Source organism: Sus scrofa, chromosome 9 (assembly GCF_054392235.1).
Source record: "Sus scrofa isolate SSC_HxYL_T2T_F1_AM1 chromosome 9, Sscrofa_HxYL_maternal_Yorkshire_Landrace_v2.0, whole genome shotgun sequence".
NCBI lineage: Eukaryota > Metazoa > Chordata > Mammalia > Artiodactyla > Suidae > Sus > Sus scrofa.
Window position 1 is genome coordinate 13,993,890 of NC_139391.1, and position 18,998 is coordinate 14,012,887.

The following is an 18,998-nucleotide window of genomic DNA, read 5'->3' on the forward strand; positions in this document are numbered from 1 at the left end:
TCATGTTGATTTCTCATTTCCTGCAGCATATAGCTTCCTGTGCTGTAGTTCACTTTCAATTTACTTTCCCAAGAAAGAGGGTATATGAGTTATAAAACTTTTTGAGACTTTCTTCTTCCTTACTGAAATGTGTCTGATTGTTTGGCTGGGTATAAATTTCTAGTTTGAAAGTTGTTGACACCCTAACCTGCAGGGTGATCTCTGAGGAGGAAATTGTGTTATGCACCATTTCCCAAGGTAGGTGGATGTGGTATTGAAGCTGGGCCTTGAAGAGTAGGTAGAAACTGAGAATGAGACATTAAACCTAGTTGCCAGCTAGCTTGCTATGGGGGCAACAGACTCTGTGGGCCTGCTTATAATACCCTATTCTCCTTGATTCTACTCTTCCTCATCTCATTCCCCCAGTCCACCTTGCTCACTCGGCACCAATCAGAGTGCTTTTTTTTTTTTTGGTTTTGCAATTACTCAATAGTCATACTGGCTGTCTTTCAAATCAATGGAAGCCTCTTTCTGCCTTGGGACTTTGAATACATTTTTCTCTGCCTGGAGTACTCTTCATCTTTCTCACCTAACTCACACCTACTCATCTTTAAGAGCTCAGCTTAAAGGCAGCCTCCTCAAGGAAAATGTTCCTAAACATTCTGATTAGGTTATGTCTTCCTAGCTTATGTTCTCAAAATATATTGTACTTTTGTGTCGTATCAATGATAGCATTATTTGCATATGATATACATGTCAACTGCAATCATATAATTATATGTTTTTTTGGGTTTGTTCATTTGTTTACTGTCTGTCTTCTTTCTGCTGACTCTAAGATCCTTCTGGAGCAGGGACCATGTCTGTCTTGCTTATTACCATATGCCTAGAATGAGAGCAATGCCTAATGCACGCCAGGTGCTCAGTACACATTTCTCAAGTGATTATATGAATGATTAAATGGATGAATGAAAAGGGTTTCTTCACTTGTTATTACCATTGATGATAATGCTAATTAATACATTTTGCTTAAGATGGTGGCTCTTACTAAGTGTTCCAGTACCCCATTTCTGTTTCACAATTAATTTGCAATGAGATAAGGAAGTAATGCAAAACATAACCTCAAATATGATGAATATTCCATGAAACAAATTCCTAATTTAAAAATAAATTCATCTCTGTTCCATGCATGAATTATTTTGCCAACAGGTATCTCAGCATGAGGCAGCCTCCACCCAAAATATCCGGCCTCAAAAGCATATTCAAGTAGTTTTTTTGAGTCCTGTAAATCAAGCTCTCATCAGAGTCAAGAGAGCAAATGAATATTCTCTTTTAAAGAGTGAAAAAGAAAGTGGTTGGAATAAAAAGAAAGAGCTGGGTTGGATGTGTTTAAGGGTTGGCTTTTCTAGCCTTGGCTGGCTAAGCAGAGGAGCCTGATCCAGAGTCCTGGACCAAGGCCTCCATCTCCTGTGAAATTTATGATTCCACTCAGATGGGGTAAACTGGTAGCTGTGCCCTCCAGTTTACCACAGAGGGCTCCAGGGAAGACTGCATAGTGTAATACCTCTAGTATCTAAAACAATGCTAGCTCATGCAGTAAATGCTAGTTCCCTTCCCCTTCCACATCCTCACCTGGTCCCCTCTGCCTTAATTTCATTCTTTGATAATTACCTCTTCCTGTGGGTACCTCCACCCTAGGCAGTGGACACTGAAAGGCAGTAATAATGTCTTATTACCTCTGCACCTCTGGCCTTCATACAATGTCTCACACACATGGGATACTCAATGAGCTTTTACTGATGAGGCATGAACGATCCCATCAGCGTCTCTGTGAAGTGTATGTGGGACCTTGCATTATCCCCCATTACACAGTAGGGGAAACTGAATTTCAGACAGTCCAGGCACCTTACTTGCCTGAGGATCCGACTGATAATCACCGACCCGTACACGCTCTAAATGAAGGAAGACATCCGCAGTCCTGCACGACGGGCCCTGCCTACCTTTCCAGAATTGGCCCCTGCTCCTCTTCACATCACTGTTTTCTCTTCGGTAAATCAGAACAGCCTGTGACTCCACCCCTGCATAATGACTGATCCAATAAGTGTCAGATGAATGCTTTTTTGCATGTAGCTGGCCTTTTGTTCATTTTGTTCTCTCCTTCTGGCAGATCCTCCTTTTATTTGCCTTTCAATCTTCCCTTGAGGCATCCCCTCCTTCAGGAAGCCTTCCATGCCTAGCACTTCCCTACTCGAGAGTAGCTCTTCCGGCTCTACGGTCTTAACATCACACCTGCAGCACTGCATGGTGATGGTGGTTGCTTCCTGGATGTGAGCTCTTCTAGGGTAGGGAACAGGGCCCCTCTGGGGTTAGTGGGAGACATGCTGCTGAGAGGAGTGCAAATCTTTGTGAAGAACAACCAGGAGTACACCCAGGGACCCAGCCTTCCCCTCTTGGTCCAGCACCTTCTCCCAGACACCATGCAGCTCCACGCATTGCATAATGTGAGCATCAGGAGAAAAAATAGCTCAAATGGCAGCACAAACCCAAATTGGCAGCCCTCCTCAAGATGCTGCGAGGCCGCCCATCTGCTCTCCTTGCGTTCTAAACCCACAGTTGTGCCCTCCATGCTGAGAGAGCTGGCAGCAGCTGGCCCCCTGCTGTGAGGGAAGAAAGGAACAATTTATCACAAAGGGCCCTCTCTAAATCAATCTTCCAACCTGCTCTGAGGGCTGGGAGCAGGGGTGGCTTGCTGGTGACATCCTGTCTCCGCTACCCATACCTCTGCCTTCCAGTCACATTTGGCCAGAGCCTCAGCAGGGCTTGAAGGAGACGCTGCTCTTCATTTCTGGGAGCCCTTTAGGAAATCAGAGATCAGAACATCAGATTCCTTTTATTTATTTATTTTTGACTGTGCCCACGGCATGTAGAACTTCCCGGGCTAGGATCAAACCTGTGCCACAGCAGCGATCCGTAGTTACAGCAGTGACAACACGGAGTCCTTATCCCACTGAGCCACCTGGGAACTCCACATCTGATTCCCTCTAAAACAGAGTGGCGCAATTGCTGGCACGTCCCAGGGCTGCAGCCCCATGGATAGCATTTGGGTGTTTTTCACAGTACTGGGCAGTGGCTTTTGATCAGTGAGATCTGTTACGGAAATTAGCTCTCATGCCTGATGCCTCCTAGTACCCACGGATGTCTCTGGCAGCCCTGTCTGGGGATATCTCCTCTTGGGGATTCACTTACAATATTCTTATCCTCAGCTGGGACTTAGGAGTGTGATCTAGTACTCTGTCAGAGGTCAGCCTGAAGTCAGAGGTGGAAGTCAGCCCAGATGGGTCAACATGGATCTTTTCTAGAGGTCAAGCCTGCTCTGCTTGGAGCTCAAGCTGAAGTCATGGCCGTCTGCAGCCCCGAGGTATGTATTATCACCCAGCCCTCTGGACATCACTGATTGAAATAATCAAGAGTAGTCAATCTACAGGCTGGTCAGTGACCCATGGTCGCTGGTCTAGTGCTAAAAGGTCACCTGAGTCAATGGTGTGTACTATGTTGGGCATGAGAACAAAGCAACCCCTGGCGAAGGAGGCTGTTGGTGGTAAAGCTGAAGCTGAATGGTATAGTGATGGGCCCCACGCATGCTGAAGTTAAGTTGGAGCAAAGCAATAAGCAAGCAGCAGCCTTGGTTCAGAGGCATGTGGGTGGGGTTTGTGTGAAGGGAAGAATGGGCAGGAGTGTGGAAAGGGAGGCATCCTGATGAAAGACCACAGACCCTGCAAGGAGCCCTGCTCTAGGAACCATAAACGTTCTCTATGTGTTTGCATATTGAACAGGCCTCAGATAAGCCCTGGACTAATTTCTGGGGGGATGGGTGATTGGGGGAAGGTGAGCACACCTGGTTACTGCTGGGGGGGGATGGTTGATTAGGGTAAGCAATCACAGCCCTGGGGTGGAAAGGAGTTTGTACAGGGACAAAGACATAGCCCAGCAGTGAGCAGCAAAATGCATGACTGCAAAAGGAACAGAGGGAGAAGCATCTCAGTTCTGGCCAAGTTGGAGGAGGCTGGGTACAAATTCTAGGCATTTGAAATGGATTGTGTCAGAGCCTGAGAAAGAGACAGCAGGTCTCTGGAGATCTATAAGAAGTAGGGAACTGCTGGAACATAGTTTGAATATTCATTCAAAGAGGAAAATATAAGAGTAGCTGGTTATGAGGAGGTAAACAATAGGCATCAGCCAATGAGTCTTTCTAAACCAAAACTTCAAACTTGTGGAGATGGAAGGAAACCTTGATATTGCCAAGTGCAACCATGATATTTTACCAACGAGGAAACTGAGGCCCAGAGAAGACAAGTCATCTCCATGATCTGTGGAGCTTTCTGGAATTGCCCATGGAGGTTGGGGGATGGGGTGGGTGCTGGAACAAGTTGGGCCACCTGAGTGCTGGTTCCAGGCTGTGTGTAAAGCCAGATAGCAGCAGGGAGGCAGTGGCTTTTCCATCTCAGTCTGATCCTTTATGAGGGGAAGGAAAAGCCAACTAAATGTCCTTGAATAGAAGCACTGAGAACCCAGTTCAACCAAGAGGGGTACAGAACACTGACTCTGTGAATAAAGGCATAAGTGAATGCTTGGTTTCAAGGCTCACTGACACCATTTAATTCCCTCTTTGTCTTCTCCGAATCCCTCCTCCTCCAGGAAGCCTTCCATGACCACCTCACACTCACTTTGGAGGCTTCTCTCCTATGGTCCCTATTGGCTCTGACATTCACAGGAAACTCACCTCCCTTGCCTGTTGCTATGTAGACTTCCAGCTCATCAGTGTGATCCTTTCTGCAACTGAAAGTCCCTCCCTAGTGGAGGGACTACCTCTCATAATTTCTTATATTCTGTGATACTTAGTTCAGTGTCCAGAACAAGGAAACTGATGGATTCTTTTAGACTTTACAAAGTGATATTTTCTGCCTTCCCTCTTACCCTTCCAAAGCTAATTGGGCTTATTATAGTGTCTAATTTACATCATTGCCTGCCTGGGATCCCCCATGTTTTCTTAGCCACGAATGCTAAGTGTAACATCATTAATAGTCATCCGGAGCTTCATACTTGAAAAACACCCTGCTACACACATGAAGACCAAAGGTCAGGAAAGTTAAGCCTCCTCTAAATTTTGTCCATGATGCTGATCAAAGTGATGGATGAATTCAAGGTCCCACTTAGGCAGACTAGGGGCTAATAGGAGCTTTAAGGAGAACTGCTGGTGTAAGTCAGTGGGAGTTTTGGAAGAAGCGCAGGATGTAGAGACCAAGCCTTTCTGCATCTCAGAGTTTGCATACATGAAAACATCCAAGTGGACAAGATTAGGAATCTGTCACTTCCGTTGGTGATAAGGTAACAGTTGTTGTGTGGACTTCATAGTCATTGCCCAAATTCTGGACCTATTTATTTGCCTTCTCTGGGGTGTTTATTTTGTTTTGACAGAGAACGAGATGGGTATTTCCACTTTTTGATAAACTCTAAAATAATGCTTTTGCTGCTTCCTTCTTCCCACATCATCTTCCTCCTAATTTATTGCATTTTCAGCCTCTGGCTCAGACACATTAATCACACACCCAGTATACACCAGAGGAGGTCACTGCTGATATATTTCATTTGACACAGGGATCCAGTTTCCGCTCTTCTCCACCCTGCTTGTGCCCACAGCACAGCCCCTCCCCCCAAGGACTGCATCATTGGCCCCCCTCTTGTATCTGATTGGGTTTAGCCAATGGGAGGCACTGGTAGGAGGTCAAAAAGTGTGGTCGGGGGAGGGTAGAGGTCAGGGTATCTAGTGGCCTGGCTACCACCCTGACGGGTCACTGTGGAGCCCTCCAGTAAAGACCATAGATCCTGTCAGGGGCCCTTTCCACATAGCCACATTTTCTGGATCTGGTAATTGTCCCTTTGGGTCTAGGAGTTTCGGTAACAACTCCCTAGTTTATATGGTTTATATCCTTCCTTGTAGTTCCTTTAAATCCTATCCAAATCTTTGCAAATACCCCATTTTTTTTTTCTTTTCTCATTTTTTCTTTTTTTTTTTTTTTTCTTTTTAGGGCAGCACCTACAGCATATGGAGATTCCCAGGCTAGGGGTCGAATCAGAGCTACAGCTGCTGGCCTACACCACAGCCACAGCAACACAGGATCTGAGCCACATCTGCAACCCACACCACAGCTCATGGCAAAGCTGAATTCTTAATCCACTGAGCAAGGCCAGGTTCGAACCCGTGTCCTCATGGATACTAGTCTGATTCGTTAACCACTGAGCCACAACAGGAACTCCCTCTTTTTTCTTTTTTTTTTGGCCCACACCCTTGGCATATGGAAGTTCCTGGGCCAAGGATCAAGTTCTAGCCACGGCTGCAAGCTCCGCAGCTGCAGTTACGTAGGTGCAGCTATGGCAATGCTAGATCCTTAACCCACTGGCCCACAGTGGGAACTCTGCAAATATTCCAATTCTTAAGTTCATCAGTTATCCAATTTGTGCCATCTATTTCTTGCTGGGATCTTGACTGATAGTCACTATACTACAAAAAAAAAAAAAAAAGGAATATTTCTACCTATTTGAATTTCCTAGAATAGTTAAATTCATAGAGACAGGAAGTAGAGTGGTGGTTACAGCAGCTATACTTGTTGTTTAATGGTTACAGAGTTTCAGTTTGTGAAGATGAAAAAATTCTGGAGGTCATGGGTGGCGATGGTTGCACAACAATGTAAATGCACTTAATGCTGCTGAATTGCACACTTAAAAAGGGTTAAAGTGGCAAATTTCATCTTACAGATATGTTACCACAATAAAAATAAATGGGGGACATGAAAGCTGATTGCTTATTAATGCCTAATAAATTAGAACCAAAATAATATTTTTTTTTCATTTTTGGTATTTGAGTGGACAGACTATGTCGGATCAGCCCTTGCATTGACTGTGAACTTTTTATTCTTGCCAAACATTTATAAATTGGGATGCTGTTGGATTTATTTGGGCAAACAGATGTATGCTGATCATGGTCTGAAAATAAAGATAGTGCTGGTATCCAATACTGACAGGCAGAAGCTTCCTTTGGCCTTATCCTTCGTTCAAAGCTCAGCTCATCTCCACTTATTTCTTGGAGCTTTCTGGAATTGCTACAACCTACTCTGTTGCTGTTCTCCTCCCTGTCTCTGAACTCCAACTGTGCCTGCTCAGTGGAAGTCAGCCTCTTATTTTATTTCTGGTTCTAATTCCAGACAATTATCACGGAAACATTCAGAGATCCCCAAGGACAAAAGTCATGGCCTTCCTGTCCTGTTGCCGGGACATCTAAATGGATGCCGAATGGTACCTCACACATGCTTGGTGACTGAATGCAAGCTTACGTACATGGTATTCATGGCATTACCCAATTTACATAATGATAAGCACCACGAACGAGAATGTGTTTTTTCTTGGCTCTGATTTCTACTTGCCAGAAGACAAATTTTCTCAAACTTATACATAGAACAGACTTTTGACAGCAGTTTGGCATCCTGAAAAAAATGATTGTCTTGGGTGCTTCATTCCACCCTTGGCTTTCCTTTGGCTTTCCAGTCTCTGAGCCAGAATTTTGTAGAAACAGTGAAAATCTTCAAGGAACAGTGAACTCCACTCCAGGAATCTCAGAGGTGGGCAGCATCAACAGAGATTCCGGTGCAGCAAAGAAGAGCCATCTGCTCTGCTGGAATTGTTCTCAGACTGTTGTTGCATCCTCCAAATTTTTCTTTTCCTCTGTTTTGAGTGGTAAACTACATGGCCTATTTATATCATGATGATTGTGTTAAGTGTGGATTTTTCAGTACAAGGGAATTTCAGTACAGGGTTTATTCGCACTATAACAAATGTTAGTAAACATTGGTCCCATTCATGGGCTCTGCTCACATAATCAGATATTTTAGAGACTTGGCCGGTGAGTCCCAGCACCCCGGGGCTTACTCTGCTTCTGTTCCCTGATGAAAACTTGGAAGTCCTCAAACTGAGATGTGAAGATGAATTTGAACAGTATTGTGTCTATGTTTTAGCTCCTTCATGTTTTCATTCAGGTGTTTTTTTGTTTGTTTTCATTTTTGTTTTTTTGGCTGCCCTATGACATGTGGAAGTTCCCTGGCTGGTGATTAAACCTGTGCCATATCCGTGACCTGAGCCACAGCAGTGAAAATGTTAGATCATTAACCCACTGCACCACCAGGGAACAACTTGAAAAACTGTTTTTTTTTTTTTATTGGTTTGCATAAACTCTTTCTATATTAAAGATAATAACCTACCATGTGTCAAATTTACCATATTTCATATGTTTGTTGTTAGTCTCAATTTTATTTAAGGCATAAATATAAACTTTTCACTTTTACGTAGTCATTATATATTAATACTTGTTCTGGTTGGGTATTTTGTTTAACTGAATTGTCTTTTTCTGGATTAGTACCATGTTGAATACTAGTGAATTAAGTGATCATTTTCACACATTGTTTTTTTTTTTCATGAGATACAATTGATGTAACTTTTCAGGAAAAGGAACTTGCCAAAAATTTGTAGAGCTTGAAGCCTGTTCCTATTCTTTAACCCTATATTTCTCTATCAAGGTATTTATGTTAAGAAAATCGTAAGAAATGTAAAATATTTATGCATTAAAATGTTTATTAGTGTATCGGTATTATTTATAACGGTGAAAAATTGGATCCAATCTCTAGATATTAGGACTTTTAATTTATTATGTAGCCATTAAAATTTTAATTGCAAAGACAATTTTAAGACCCAAGAAATGCTTATGATATAATCAGTGATGTGCTAGTAAATGATGCTTACAGGCTATCTGAAAAAATAAAAACAAAAGAGCCCTGCTTTATAACATCTGCCAATTTCTATGGTGTAAATATTCTTGTTGTGGCTGATTTCAAGCTACCAGTGTGAGGTCACTGAATTCAGAGTTGGAAAAAGATGCGCTTTGGTTCTTGCGAACATGTGCAAGTCAACTTCTGATATCATGTTACATCACAAAAACAGAATGTATAGGGTGTGTAGATGTGATCGCAACAATGTAAGTAATCTATTTTAAAAAGAATCTGGAAGAAGATAGGTTACATTTGGATGTAGAATTATGAGGAATCCTTTCTGCCCTGTATTTCGTTATTCTCTATACTTCACAGAATATTGATAGAGAGCCTAAAGAATTATTGTAATCAGGAAAAAAAAACAAAAAACAAATTGGTGCTGTCCTGTTCCCTCTTCCCCCACCCACTCCTCATCACAGAGCCTGGCTTCTTTTGCCACTGCATTGAGTCCAGCGACAGCACCATGCTGGGGTCTTTCAGGGCTCAATCTTGAAGTATTGCTTGATCTCTCTTTTTTTTTTTTCTTTGCTTTTTAGGGCTGCACACGTGGCATATTGAAGTTCCTGGGCTAGGGGTTGAATCAGAGCTACAGCTGCTGGCCTACTCCACAGCCACAGCAATGCAGGATCTGAGCCATGTCTGTGACCTACACCACAGCTCATGGCAACACTGGGTCTTTAACCCACTGAGCGAGGCCAGGAATTGAACTCGCAACCTCATGGAGTCTAGTTGGGTTTGTTACTGGTGAGCCATTGTGGGAACTCCAAAGAATTGCTTGATCTTCCTTGAACATTTTTTTTCTTCAGAATCTCCTAGTCTGACACCTGTCTCCTTTTCATCTTCCACAAAGAAGGTGCTTTGTTATCCTGGCGCAGCAGGCAGAGGGATGAGAAACACACACACCGGGTAACTGCCAACACAACAGAACCCCCCATTCTATTCTCTTCTGCCACATGTGACAAAAGTGTGCTCCTGGAGTTCCTGTCATGGCTCAGTGATTAAAGAACCTTACTAGTATCCATGAGGATGCTGGTTCGAACCCTAGCCTTGCTCAGTGAGTTAAGGATCTGGTGTTGCCATGAGGTGTGGTACAGGTCATAGACACAGCTCAGATCCCACGTTGCTGTGGCTATGGTGTAGGCTGGCAGCTGTAGCTCTGATTCAGCCCCTAGCCTGGAAACCTCCATATGCCATGGGTGCAGGCTAACGCCCCCCCCCAAAAAAAGTAAAAAAGCATGCTTCCTGTCCCATGAAGCATATGGGAAAGCCTCATACTGGAGGAGTGGGTCTTCCCACCTCATTGTCAGATGGGGAGCAGGCATTGAAGGGCCCATAGTGAGCTAATGGCTGGGAACAAAGGTATCCTGCCTCTCAGGCAGCTGCGTACCCATTGTATCAGTGCTGAGGGCCATGATCCATCTAGACCTCCCCAGGCAGGAAATGCTAAGAGCAGGCACTCTTCATATGCCCTCACTCTGTATTTAGACTCTCGTGGACATTCCATGCTGTCCCTGGGCTCTGCTTCAGCTTGCATGGCAGTGAAGTCGAGCTGGGAAGATGGCAAACCTTACGGTCCCCTGGCAAGCCGCCCCCCTCACTACCTTGCACAGGTGCCTTTTTGGATGTGGTTAGTTAGGCACTGAGACAGGACTTAGCAAGTGCTTGGGGGCATATGACTCCCCAGGAAGTCTTCAAGCAGTGTAAAGAGGCCAGAGACAGATGCACAAATAAAGGGGCCTTGGTTTCCTACAGCTGGGGCACACCCGAAACGAGGCTCAGCAGCTATTCTCCTTGGGCAATGCTGACCCCTGGAAAGGAGGCCTTAGTGAAGTCTTTGAAATTCTGAAATGCAGTCTGGCTTAAATCTCCCATCCATTTTCTAGACTGCGGCTCGGCTCCCCTGTTCCCTACCTCAGAGAAGCGGGTACCGGTTAGAAACCTTGTCCTCAACTTGTCCAACCCGTCCCGACTTGCCCCAATGTCTCCCCCTGCTCAGCCGCATTATCCTCCAAGTCACCACTAACCCTTCCCCTTCACTCCCAGGAGGCTCTAGAGTCACTGCACCTGCATCTGTGTTCCTGGTCCTGAGCCATGCTGCCATCACAGGAGCCTGGCTACCACAGGAGCCTGGTTCTTAGGCATTCTGCACCCACCCTGTGCCCATTCTGGGCTGTTTCACGCACCAGCTAGGACTGCATTTTCAAAACACCCCTTGGCTCATGTCACGTGGACTCTAACCCATTTCTCTTAGGATGAGGCCAAAACCCTCTCCAGGGTCCAGTGCCCAGAAGCACTGCCTTCCACTCTCTTTCTAGTCTCAACAGGCTCTCGGGCCTCTGGACTCACTTTGGGTTCCTGGACTCCTGTGTTCTCTCCTAGAAAGCTTTTTGAGTCCATGCTATGGCTCTCTCACTCTCTTTCTTAATTTCCCAGGATTTTATTATGAAAAATTTAAACCTCAGGAAAATCAAAATAATTTTTCAACAACACCCCATATATCCACCACTTGCCATTACCCTTCTACTCTATCTCCTTTGTCACACATCCAGCCAACCATCCAGCCCTCTAATCATCAAGCAATCTTGTTATTTTTAAAATTTTACTGGTGTATAGTTAATTTACAATGTGGTATTAGTTTCAGGTATACAGCAAAGTGAATCAGTCATACCCATAAATTATCCCATTCCTTATTTTCCCATATAGGTTATTACAAACTATTGAGTAGGTTTCTCTGTGCTACACGGTAGGTTCTCATTAATCATCTGTTTTATGCAGTCATACTACAGATCTTAATGCTGCTACCCAGAGACCCTATAAAGTCCGTCTCCTTCCTCCCCCAGTTCAAGCATCCCTTCCTTAGGGAACCTCCCCCCGGCCCCCTTGAGTGACCAGGTCCTTTGTCATATGCTTTCAGAAAATCATGCCCCTTTCCTTTAGGACACTTATCTTCATTTGCAGGTACACCTTCATCGATTAAATCCATGCCCTGTCCCGACTGTGGGACCATGATAGCAGCAGCCACATCTTTCACTGTTCACGAGTATATCCCCCACATCTACCACAGTGCTTGCTGGTTGCTCAGCAACTGCCCTTTAAATGAATGACTGAGTGAACGAGATAGGACTTCCTCTGTGAACCCTTCCAGAAGGCCCCCGGTAGAGTTGGTAACTCCTGCCTGGAGGCTCACCTGGTACTTCTTTGCATTCGTCTATCAATTTCCTCATCTGTAAAATGGGACTCACTGGGCATCACCATGTTGAAAGGAAGGTGATAAGTGATGATGATGGGTCTGGAGAGACCGCAGTGGACACCACGGAGTGGGTACTCAAAAGTCACCTGACAATCATACCTGTTTCTTATTTTTATTTTTTTATTTTTTTGTCTTTTTGCTGTTCTTGGGCCGCTCCCGCGGCATATGGAGGTTCCCAGGCTAGGTGTCCAATCGGAACTGTAGCCACCGGCCTATACCAGAGCCACAGCAACGCGGGATCCGAGCCGCGTCTGCAACCTACACCACAGCTCATGGCAACGCCGGATCGTTAACCCACTGAGCAAGGGCAGGGACCGAACCCGCAACCTCATGGTTCCCAGTCGGATTCGTTAACCACTGCGCCACGACGGGAACTCCCATACCTGTTTCTTTTGATCTTGACCACTTTAAAGGATCAGACCTCACAGCATTCATCTCAATAGCTCTCACAGGGAGGGGCTTGCACACAGCAGGTGGACCCTGTGAATGCCTTTGTGTTTGAACAAGGGACTGACACAGTAGCTTACACGGTCCCTGGCTGCCATTTCTAGGACTAAACCCTTAATTACCTCATCTGCCCATGAAGCATCTTTTCTGAGCGCAGAACTCATGGCATTCTCTGGCTAATTCATTTTTGATCAACTGGATTGCTTTACACTTCTATTCCTGAGGAAGGCAGCCTCTGGAGTTCCCCTCAGCACCACAAGGCAGCCTGGCTCATTTGAACAAATTGCTTAACATGTTAACTTAGATTTAACCATCCTTAGGAAGAAAAATTAAAAAGAAAAAAAAAAAAAAAGAAGAGGAATAGAAATTGTTCTCATACCCACAATCTTCCAAAGCTGCCTTATTTTACCACTGACAGCTCCCAAGCCGTGTTTGCTTTGTGACTGTGACTTGCGCCAAGCAAGAGGTTTAAGCAATTTTCACCATAACCAGCCAGCAATCCTGGAGAAGGCAGAGCCTTGCGGGAACATCGCTGACCTGAAGATACGCCCACAGCAGTGGGGTAATTCATTCACTGCTTGTTAATATCATTACTGGGTCTAGTCATTCTTCTCACTTCACCCACTCCTCTCCTTTGTGTATCTGTGGAAATCTCACTTATCCTTTAAAGCCCAGCTCATGTGGCCCCTCCTTTCAGAAGCTTTCCCATTCTTTCATTAAAAAATGAATCCCAGAGTTCCCATTATGGCTCAGCAGTAACGAACCCGACTATCCATGAGGACTCAGGTTCAATCCCTGGCCTCATTCAGTGGGCTAAGGATTTGATGTTGCCGTGAGGTGTGGTGTAGGTCACAGAGGAGGCTCGGATCTGGTGTTGCTGTGGTGTAGGCTGGTGGCTACAGCTCCGATGTGACCCCTAGCCTGGGAACTTCCATATGCCACATGTGTGGCCCTAAAAAGACCAAAAAAAAAAAAAAAAAAAAAAAAAAGAAAATGAATCCCTCCTTGAACTGGGCTAACTCCAAATCTTTTTTTTTGCTATTTCTTGGGCCGCTCCCGCGGCATATGGAGATTCCCAGGCTAGGGGTTGAATTGGAGCTGTAGCCGCCGGCCTATACCAGAGCCACAGCAACGCGGGATCCGAGCCGCGTCTGCAACCTACACCACAGCTCACGGCAACGCCGGATCGTTAACCCACTGAGCAAGGACAGGGACCGAACCCACAACCTCATGGTTCCTAGTCAGATGCGTTAACCACTGCGCCACGACGGGAACTCCACTAACTCCAAATCTTAAACCCACTTCTTACACTCAGCACTGTTTTGCTGTTAAATGTTTCTCTCCCTCACTGAAGTGTGAGGTACCTAATAGCCTGGAAATAACTTTGTCCTCATGCACCTAAGATGGTGATTCGTATGTAGTACAGGTTCAAAAAATGCTTCTGGATGACACTGATCAATTCATTCAGCAACACATATTTACGAGAGCTGCTATGTGCTAGGTGCAAAGAAGAGCTTCTAGACCCTGCCCTTGAAGAGCTTGGGGTTATTTGGGGGAAATGACAAATACATACATAAAACATAAAGCAAAGTGGCATCAATGGAATCACAGAAGTGTGTGGCAAATGCTATGAAAGCCCCCCCCACCCCCCCGGGTGGGTGTGGCTACCACATACATGAGGAAGAGACACAGAGCGTGAGGCAATAAGTCAGTCTTCAGAGGTCAACCACTCACGACTTAGAGGAGGGAAAAAGCAGTGTGACTGAGATGATCAAGGCAAGGTTTGGCCGAATCCTTTGATATCTGGGGTATGATTTGATTTACATAAGCAGTAGTTTCCTTCATCATGATCAAGTTAAAATATACAATACTTATCCACAATAAAGAGGACGGATCCAGACCCAAGAGTGTGTGAAGCTTGAGGCAGCCGACAGCCAGCTGGTCTTGATCCAGCACCATGACGAGGGTCTCATCAGGGCCTGTCCTTTGAAATTCAGTGGGCTGAACCTTAGAGCTTGGACACTAAAGAATATGTAACTAAATGCAAATGAAGAGTTGTTCTGCTATGAAGTTGCGGGTTTGATCCCTGGCCTCGCTCAGTGGGTTAAGGATCTGGTGTTGCCGTGAGCTGCGGCATAGGCCAGCAGCTGTAGCTCCAATTCGACCCCTAGCCTGGGAACCTCCATATGCCGCAGATGCGGCCCTGAAAAGCAAAAAAAAAAAAAAAAAAAAAAAAAAGTTGTTCTGGACTAAACTTTGGTACATAAACTGGTTTGGCAAGGTCCCACAGTATGGGAAGGCAAGCCCTCCACTGGGCACCAGGTAAAGCTATATGCCCCTGGGAGCAGCCATCATGACACAGGAAGAGGAACAGTGGCTCAGGCCTTGGCCTTATGCTGGGGAGCTGGCTGCATTGGCCTTGGGCAGCTGTGGAGGCCGACCTGCTCTCCCTGACTGGGGGAAAGACACTCAGTAGGAATCCCGTACTGGGGTGGGGGTGAACTTGGGGAGCCGGGTCAGGTGGCCTCTGGCAAGTTCTGAGCACCCTCTGTGGGAGAGAGGACAGAAGCCCTCTGGACTCGCCCCGGGGGCAGACATACACATTCCTAGAAGTGGTGTCAGTACTACCTGAAGCAGCTGCAAAGAGCGAGAAAAATCGAAGGTAGGAAATCAGGAGGCGAGGCTCCAAAGTCTGCCCAGCTGATCTCCCCGCAGGTCCACACACACATTTCAGATGCTTCTTGGACATCGGGAACATCAGGCCCGGACTAGAGGAAGGCACAGAATCCTGGTGCTTGACCCCTTTCCTTTAATCTGTGCCACACCCGTGCTCTTCCTGACCTTAATTATGCATCATGGTTTTGCAGGACGAAGTAGACGGGGCTGACGACGTAATCCTGCTCCTCTAAAACCTCATGAGGGACCCTTATTCCACCCTGCCTGTGCCTGCTTTCTCCTCTGCTCTGGGATGGCCCATGGCAGGGTAACCCTGTGCCATCTTCCCTGCAAGCTGCCCAGGAGGGTGCTCGGACTATCAGGAAGAGCAGCCCCACAGGGAAGACAACCCAGCTTTAGTCTGTGGTTTTCATTAACCATTTCCACCTCGCACGTCCCACCTTGTTCCAAGAGGCCTGGCTGTGTGCACCTGTGCGGGGCGCTCCTGGGCGCCTTCACTGGACCAGGAAGAGACCATGGCCTCCCCCAGTGCCTGGACAGTGCCGCCCATGGGCTGGGTGCCCAGGATCTGAGCAGCACTGAAGGAACACCGCAGGGCACCAATGAGCATTACTGCCACCTCTTCCAGGGAATCCTAGGCTTTTTACTTGTTAATCATCAAAACGTCTGCTGGGGGATAGTATTAACATCACAGTACTGAGGTGGAAGTGGAACGCTCAGGAAGTAAACTTGGTTGCTGCGGTTACCTCCTTACTGGGATCAGCTTACTTGCTGCAAGAAGGTACCACAAGTAAGTCTTTGGTGAATTAACGCATGCCTGGACCTGAAACGGAGCCACAGACAGGTGGAGAGAAAGGTGGCTTCAGGGAGAAGGCGTTCTGGCTTTGCCTCTGTTTCTTTCTCATGGAGACTCCTCTGCTCTCTGCCCCCCTATCCCAGGCCCCCTGTGCAGAATGGCCAGCCCTCTGCACTTTCCAGCCACACCCAGAGGGGCTGGTGGGATTCCTTTAGCCACTGCCCCTTCCCCAGCTGGGCAGAGCCCACCAGCTGGGATACCTCACCAGGCTTTGAAAACAGTGACTTTCATATCTGAAAAAAGACCATTATTATACAAAGCAAATTTTATACCAAGTAGATACATGCGCGCGTGCACACACACACGCACACATAATGAGGTAAAGATATAAATTCATATGTACAACACACACAAATACCCAGATATGTAAACGTATATATATATGTGTGTGTGTATTAGAAACATACACAACTCTGTGTTTGTTTTAGAAACATGTAACTGAAAAACAGTTCATCAAACACTACTATATTAAAAATACTTTATTTTCCATTCCTTTTTATCCTATTAGAAAATTTCCTACTCATTATCCTCCAAATTGATTTTATGATCCACTAATGAGTTGAAAGCCTGCCTTTGGAAAACACTGAGCCAAATGTGAGAGGGCATCCAGGCTCAGTGCTGGCCTCTCCGTTCTTCTTCTCACCCTCTCCTTGGGTGACCTCATCCCAAGGAGATGATTTGAATACCGTATACGCTCATAATATACAGTGACGATACCCAGATTTACACCGAAGCCTGGACCTCCCATTCTCCACCCTCATGCCCCCCATAGCCTATGTGACCGCTGTACTTGGATGGCCAATAACATCACGAACCGTCACACACTGGCCCCTCTCCCAAGTATACTCTTCTTGCCGCCCACCCCACATCGCAACTCCGTTCTTGCAGATGCCCAGGCTAAAGCATTTGGAGTTATCTCTGATGCCACTTCACTTCTAAACCACCCGTAGGTGGTCTTGGTTTCAAACTATGTCCAGAAACAGTCAGCTCCTCACCACCTCTGCCACCACCACTCTGGCTGAACCGCCAGCACCCCTCTCCAATAGTCCCCTCTCACTGCAATAGTCCCTTAACTCACCTCTGGTTTTTCACTTCAGCCAGAGTCAACCTCTAAAAATATGTCAGATCATGTCACTCCTCTGCTCAAAAGCCTCCAACAAATCCCCATCTTCTGCAGCAGCATGAAACCCAAAGCCTTTCCACGGCCTTCAGGGCCCTGCAGGTTGGACCTGGTGCCCCTCTGACCTTGGGACTTGATGCTCCCCACCCCCACTCCCTCTGCTCTCCCTGTTTCTCTGCCTTGCCAGCCCCATTCCTCCCTCCAGGTCTTTGCTATTGCTGTTTGCACAGCCTATACCACTGCTTCACTATTATCCACATGAATACAGTAGTCATCAGGATTCTGAAAACAGGACCAATAGGATGTTGAGATATACAGAAAAATATGTGTCACAAGGAGTTGGCTCCTGTGGCTATGGGGGATGACAAGTCCCGAGATCTGCATCTGGCAAGCTGGAGACCCAGAAGAGCTGATGGTGTAGTAGGGCCTATGTTCTCACGATCCCGGAAGACCTAATGTTTTGGTTCAAGTCTGAAGGCAGAGAAAAAAGGATGCTCCACTTTGAAGGTGGCCAGGCAGGAAGAGTTCTCTTTACTGGAGGAAGGATCAGCCTTTTGTTCTACTTAGGCCTTCGCCTGATGGGATGAGGCCCACCCACACAAGGGAGAGCAATCTGCTTTACTCGATCTACTCATTTAGATATTAAACTCACCCAAAAAATACCCTCATAGAAATCAGCAGCATAAAATTTGAATAAATATCTGGGCATTCAGGTTGACACATAAAATTAGCCATCGTATTCCTTCCTACGCCTTTAGATTTCTGCTCAAATATTGTATTATAAGACTATCTCTAACCATTTGTATGTAAGGATACTCCTGTACCATCTCATGGTCCTTCAAATCCCCTTACCCTGCTTTCTCTTTCTCCAAAGCCCTTATTACTAACCTGAATTATTACATATTTATTTATTATTGTTTTAAAATGTATAGTTTTCTACCCCAAATTGTAAACTCCATGAGGACAGGGGCCTTGTTTACTTTTCAGTCTTCTTTCCAGTGTCCAGAACAATGCCTGGCATAGAACCAGATTAAGTAACACTTTTTGAATTGATGAAAGGTTCTCTAGACAGTCAGTGAAGAAGTCATTCTTGGACTAGGTTCCTGCCTTGGGCCAGCCAGTGACCACCTCTTGTAAAGAACAGCTGCCTTTATCTTCCAAACTGGTGTTGAGGGAGGGGGGCAGTAGAAAGACTGAGTCAGTTAGAAGGGGTCTCTGTGCTTATAGACCCACATATATTGAATAGCATGTGTAATAAACCACGCATTTCCCTTCCTTGGTGTGGACTGTCAATCCACAACAAGGAAGTGTTTTTGTCTTTAGGAACTCCCATGAGAAATAAAGTTACAAGCACCATCAGAAACTTGAAGATGCTATGCACATTCGGAGAAGAGGGGACTGATTCTAGCTTATGGAACAGGGAATCTCTGTGGAAGAAGGGTGTCTTAGCTGAACGCTGATGGTAGGAGACAGGAGTGGAGATAGGACAGAGCAGGAAGGGCATATAAGGTTGAGGAACAACATAGATGTAGTGGTGGGACAGTAAATCCATATGCAAAAGAGGAGGCAGTTTTGTCCAGCATCTTGTAAGTACCAACTGAAGACAAACCATTGTCCTGTGCATAAGACCACTGGCCAATTCAGGTGAGAAAATTCAAGCCCCCCAGTTGCATCTTCCCATGCAGTGGTTAAATGGCTTGCATTAACCCAGATCAGTGCTTCTCCTCTCCCCTTGCGTGGGCTCTGCATCAGTGCAGGCAGAAGCTTAGAAGTCCCCTGGTTGTCTCAGGTCAGGTACAG

The 18,998-nt window shown here is 45.9% G+C and overlaps 1 protein-coding gene across 9 annotated transcripts in view; it reads right to left on the reverse strand.

Annotated features, from left to right (window-relative positions):
- TENM4 (teneurin transmembrane protein 4) overlaps positions 1-18,998 on the reverse strand; it is a 2,941,714-nt gene that overhangs the window by 920,266 nt on the left and 2,002,450 nt on the right. The window lies entirely within an intron of this gene.